The sequence below is a fragment of the Cyprinus carpio genome, chromosome A22 (assembly GCF_018340385.1).
Source record: "Cyprinus carpio isolate SPL01 chromosome A22, ASM1834038v1, whole genome shotgun sequence".
Lineage (NCBI taxonomy): Eukaryota > Metazoa > Chordata > Actinopteri > Cypriniformes > Cyprinidae > Cyprinus > Cyprinus carpio.
In genome coordinates this window covers 14,313,834-14,320,351 of record NC_056593.1, presented here as the reverse complement: position 1 = coordinate 14,320,351, position 6,518 = coordinate 14,313,834, and the positions used below count along the sequence as shown (strand labels likewise).

At 33.9% G+C, this 6,518-nt stretch overlaps 1 long non-coding RNA gene across 1 annotated transcript; it reads left to right on the top strand.

Annotated features, from left to right (window-relative positions):
- Positions 1–1,235: 1,235 nt before the first annotated feature.
- LOC122134904 lies at positions 1,236–5,074 on the top strand. Its single transcript, XR_006153199.1, has 5 exons — positions 1,236–1,892; positions 2,087–2,297; positions 3,512–3,552; positions 3,635–3,962; positions 4,142–5,074. It is a non-coding gene; the product is annotated as an uncharacterized LOC122134904 (long non-coding RNA).
- Positions 5,075–6,518: the final 1,444 nt, after the last annotated feature.

The following is a 6,518-nucleotide window of genomic DNA, read 5'->3' as shown; positions in this document are numbered from 1 at the left end:
CTTTGCTATAAAATCTTTGATCTTGTTAATCTGAATATGACTTGTGTTTCTTAAAACTAAGACTGACTGCAGAGAAACATCCCCTGATTCTGCTGATTCTGGAGCTGTTACTGTCCCAGAACTTCAGGACTGATTCTGTGGAGTCTCAGGAGGACTGTTGAACAAACTCACAGTTCTCTCTCAGTTACAAATTCTCTATTTGACTTGATAAAACACGTCATTCTCTTCTTGCATTTATTTAGATCACACCACAAGATGACACTGTGCCCGCAAAGCTCCACCCTTCCTTGACTAAGAAGCATTTATAGCTGGACTTCTTTTTGAAGGAAAACACGACCCCCTCTTTACCATCTGGCCAAAGAAAATAATAATATAAACAAAATATATCTGAAAATAAATACATTAAGACATATAAATGTTGACATGGTACATGTATAAGAAATAAATGTGGAAAAAATAAAAGTATAAATAAATCTTCATGTTTATTTTTGTATATATGTATGTATGTATTTAGGCAGCTTTGGCATTCAACATTTATTAAGTTTTAGTTGTCACAACAAGGTTTTCTAGACCTTAGTTTGGGTCTGGCAAACTATATATATATATATATATATATATATATATATATATATATATATATATATACATATATGTCACAGTGTCTGGTTTGTGTATCCCTGGGTGTCCGCTAGAGGTCTCACTTCCCCATATCGTCACCCCAACTTAGGAACTACATTTCCCACAAGCCTTGTCTGTATTCATCACTGTTCATTGTATTCAGCTGTCCCCACTTACATTGTTTGCACCTGGTCTATAAATACCCTGGTTGTTCTGTCATTGTTACGGAGTCCTTGTTTAATGTCACCCTGCTTTTTCTTGTTCCCTTGTGGAGGTTCGTAGTTCTTGTTTTGGACTGCTTATCTGGATTTTGACCTTTGGCTGGCTGGATCATGCTATTTGGATTATCCCAATAAAAACACTGCATTTGGATCTACCTGTTTGTGTGCGTGTCGTGACTATATATACATACATATATACATACATATATTTTTTTTTTTCCAAAAATTATATTACACTGCTTTTTGCACGTTTCCTAGATTCAAAGTGAAATGGCGCTTATGCTTCATCACTTTTGAAAATAACGTACCTACACTAAACCCTACCTGACAGTGTTAACAAAAAGCAAATGTGCATTTATAAACACATTCACTGAAGCAGCCATAACATTTTACCTTGTTTTTTACACAGCTCTTTGCTCTTTTGTCATGCTGTGTTTTTCAAGAGACTCAAACCCGTGTGCTCCACAACATCATCTCTCTTCAATGATTCAGTTATCTTTACCAAAAATTTACAGTAAATGCAAAAACACTGAAGGATGTCATCATGTGAGACACAAACTAAATGAGTCAAAACAAACTGAAAGTTTATATTTAAAAAACCTGACCGATGTTGCTGATATCTGCTGATATGTACATAAACACACATTAATGAAATTTAAATGTCTGTATGTTTGACCATTTTGTTTCTCTCTCTTACAGTTTCACTTCAGGGTGAGGGTGTGACTGGAAGATCTCATTCATGTCGTTCTCTCACAGTGACAGAAAAAGATCAAGATAAAAATAGAAACGGAGTTGCTGTCAAAAAGTGAGTTGCTGTCATTTGTTTCTCGCTAAACCCACTCACTGTCATCTGCTCACTCAGCAGCTCATCTGGTCTGACAACTATTTGGAAAGTTAAAGTCTCTGCTTCCATCAATCCAATCCAGTATAGCACTGTGTGTCTACAAGCACTGCAGTCTGTGAGGATAAATATGAGAGAGAGCGAGGAACTATGCGGCAGATCTTTCTGGATTTCTGGATCCCAGATATGAAGACAAATATATCTCCACACAGGTAATTACATCTCAACCATTGATATATTTTGTATATTTATTGATTGATTGATTGACTCTCTTCAGAAAAGAGTGTCTAATGTGTTTTCTGTTCTCTCAGCTGCATCTTTTGGTGTCATTAATAAACACAATCTGAAAGGCTAATTCATGATTGTATGGCTTGTTTTCAGTTCTCTCTCTTTAATGTCTCTGCAGGTCTTGATTGAGGATGTTACTGGAAGCTCTGTGTTCTTGTCCTGCTCTTACAGTGACTATAAACTGAATTCAAGCAAGACTGTTTTGAGACCCAGTTAAAGCAGGAATATATTAAACATCATTCAGAGAAATGATTCACTCGAGGATCAGGATCCAGAATACAGCGTTCCCCAGAAGAGTCGACGAAAGAAAGCTTCACTCCAGCACTCATGTAAGTTGTGTTTTTGTGTGTGTTTGTTTATTTATTGATTGATTCATTTATTTTTTGTTTGTTTGTGGTGGTCTGATGTTAGTCTTTTTTTTTTTTTTTTGGTTTTGATGATACATCTGGTCGACCCTCATGTTATTTCAGCCACATTTTTATGGTTGACATTTATTATATACATAAGTTTTCAATACATGGATGATGAATTTGATTTGTCTGTGTGTACTTCAGTAATAATAATAATAATAATAATAATAGTTAATGTTGTTGTTTTATTCATTATTATTGTGAATATTTTGTGTGTGAAAAAAGCTTTCTTTTTAATTTTAAATCTAAAACACTGTTATTTTTCTGAATGATATGACTCAAAAGTTGTAAAACATCTAAAAGTCAAATTCTCTCTGAGAAGTCTTAAATGTACGTAAACTTAGGAAGACGAACTATAACAGTGAGCCGATCATTTACGAATATTTCACGTGATTGCTGGTGACGTCACTAGAGTCTGATGTCATCGAGGTGCGCATGGCATATTGATACGGAAGTGTTACGGCACTCTTTTTGTTTGAAAAAGTATTATTTCACCTCCATATCAGACATATTTATATGTTATATATTTGAATGTATTATATATGAATAATATTTGGGCATCATGATCTTCAGGTATGTTTGATGAATTCAGAAGGAAACGCTGTTTTGACAGACGAGTCGTAGTTTCTCTGTACTGAAGGCCTGATGTATCCGTGTTTGGCCTGGTTTGTTTTGATCCTCAACTGCTTTATTAAACAAGCATTGACAGCATTAATGGGGTTCATCAGCATGAAAATAACTATTTATATATATATATAAAAATTATTTTAAATTTAGTATTAGCATTTGTATTGACAATTGTTTGTACTTCATTGTTTTGTGCAGTTTGTTTTACTTGATGGTATTTTCCTATAGTCTCAGTGCATTGAAGATAAAGTTTTTGAGTGAAAAATTCCTGCTTTAAAACATTTACTGAATGAATTAATATTTAGAGATGAGTTTAGTCTGTACAGGAAGATGATGAGGATGCAACATCCAATATAATATTAAGGGGAATAAATGGAAACATTTGCTGATTTAGATCTGCCCCGTTCTGAAGGATCACCACAAGTGTCTCACTTTAACTTTCAACCTTAAAATAAAAAACAGTATAACTAAAGATCTAAATTAACCAATGTTTTCTGTTTCTGCAGTTGCTGCTTCATCTGTGTGTTTGCAGTGCTGGTAAATAAAGGTGAGCAAGAAGCAAACTACATTTGAAAGATTAATTCATGCTTCATGTGTAAACTGTGTGTTTAGAGTTTGTGTGATTTCAGTGTGTCTGCAGGTCACAGTAGAGGGTTTTATTGGTGGTTCTGTCGTTCTGCCGTGTTCTTCTGCTAAACATGATCTTAAACCTCAAGACATTAATGTGTATTGGCTATATAGTGGCCACACAAATGTGTTTGATATAATCAAGGGTGAAGATTCAGAAGCAGGACAAAACCAGCGGTACAAGAACAGAACTAAAACCTTCCCTGATGAGTATCTGAGAGGAAACTTCTCCCTCAGACTCATCAATCTTCAACACACTGATGCAGGAAAAATACACCTGTCTCATCACACACTCATCTGAAAGAAATACTGTACAGCTGATCCTCAAAGGTGTGTGAAACTGGTTGATTAATGTATGATGTTTTTAATTACATTATTTAAATAAAATCTGAATACGTGTTTAACCAAATATGTTCCAGTCTGAATGCTGCTGTATATTAATCTTAGACGGATCTGTTGTGTTTTATGACAGTGTAATAATGTTGTTTGTTCTTGCTGTTCTGTTGCAGAATCAACAACAGAGAAAGGAAATAAAACCCAAGTAGAAACGGATCCAGATGTGGTGAAATCATCATATTTGCACTGGGGTTACATTGCAGTACCTGTATTATTAATACTAGTGTTTATTATTGCTGGTTTCATCATATTTAACTATAGAAAAAGACCTCAAGCTCGCTCTTTCTCATCAGCCACAACTGCAGAACAAACAACAGCAACATAAATAGATCTAAAAGTTTCATTTTACACTTTCTCTGAATCGTTACATCTTTTATTGGTTCCTTCTGGTGTAAAAAACAGCTAGTGTATAAGACAGTGTGATGTTCTTTTATTTTATTGCCACATGTAGGGTTTTTTTTTTTTTTGTGTATAACAGAATAAGATCTTGACGCTTTTTTTATATTTCAGTGATGTCTGAATCTGACAGTATGTTGCCCTAACATTTCTGTACCACAGGTGCTCTTTCTAGTTGTGTTTGACAGAATACATGTATTTTGTGTTCTTTCTGTATTATTTTTATATTTGTTAAATTGTTGCTGCACATCATTCACCAGATCTGATTCATTATTTCATGATAACACATCAGTTTTATTTCTGTGTATGTACAGAAAAAAAACACATAAAGATGTTTCTCAGGGTTTAGATCTGTTACACAGCTCTGCAGACTGATGTCAGAAGAGCACAATATTTGCTTCATATGGACTATTTGAGTTTCGATAAGTTTAGTTCTACTAGTTATGTGTCTGTTCATGTAAATGCATGAGCTTCATGAGTGTGAAAAGATGCCTTTAGATCTCTTAAATATACTGCAGTATTCTCAGGTATTCAGAGCTTAAGAAACTTGTGTTTCATTGTATGTGGATGATCTCAATGTTAAACACTCATAAATTGTGCAGATAAAATAATACATCTGTTGTGTTCACTTGATCATATTTCTAAAATAAAGCAATTCTTGTAGAAGATATCAGATTTATTTGATGTGCATAATCATAGACAAATCACACATTTAGATGAATTTTTAATCAGTGTCTGAACATTCAAATTTAAATGAGCAGCTTCTTTCTCCCAGATGTTGAATGTACAGTTTCAGCAGCTGAAGTGCTCTTGAAGTCAGACTATAAATCTTAATGCCTTCAACTAAAGTCCTGAATCAACTATTTGTGCTACTTTTTATAAGTCACTGTAGTTTCTCATTTGATCTGTGTAGTCTGTTAATGTGCTACGTAGTTGTGAAATTAGTCGACAGACCCTCTGTGTGAGCCGTGTCTTTTTTTAATGGACATTGCTGAAGCCATTAATCATCTTACAGTAAACAAAACACATTTCCAGGAGTAGATTGAGTTTATCTGCCTAATTCTACAGATTTGTGGCTACATAATCTTTTCCTTTTGCAAGTTTTTTGATGGAAAGCATCATGAAAGCCTCTCTTCTCATACTCTTACTCAAGACATCATCATGTTGCTCCAAAACCCAGTAAGTCTTAGTTTTTAGTGTCTTAAGGATGCACAAGACATTATATATTCAAGTCCATTTTTGTTGGGTAGGCACATTTCTTATATTATTAGTTTAATGTTGGATGCTTTGGTTTACTCAGATTTAAGATGATAGCTTTATTTCTTTTGCTTTTAGACCTCTAGTATTTGACTTATGTCTGATGTATTTGATTCAGTTGAAAATAATTTCCCTGTTTGACTGGTAAAAATTTAGTGTTGGTATTTTTTATTTAATTTTTTTTTCACTAAAGCTTATTAGACACTTCATAAAAACAGTAACTGTCTTTTTTTTTCTTCTTTCCCCTCAGGCTTATATATTAAATATTAATAATCATGAGATATTTTTCAATCAAAATATGTCTTATGTCAGACATACAGTACTGTTTATTATGTAATATGTTCAAGTCATTTGTAACATCACATGGAATTGATATTAAAGATATAGATATTGTACTTCAAAGTCATGATATCATAGAGATTGTTACCTCGTCTTTGGCTCACTGTGTGTATTAGTCATATCGCATCGTCACGTCGTCGAGTTGGTAAAACTGTTATTCTAACCAGTGAAGACAAAAACTTTTTTTTGATTTGTCTGAGCTGCTTTGCCTACCTATAAATACATATGAACTCGATGTAGTAACTATCAGTATGGGCACTATTTTATAGCATTCTAGATACTGTTGCTCCCATCAGGTTAAAAAAGAGAAATGGGTGTTTTGACCAGAGGTGGACAGTACATTAAGCACACTTTTTGAGTATCTGTGCCTATTTTACTTGAGTATTCTTTTTTCTGAAAAATTATGACTGTAACTGAAAGACAAATATACTTTTCACTACACTACATTTCTAAGGTCCCGAAGTAGAAAGTTTTGAGAGTCAGTGGGTGATTTTTTTT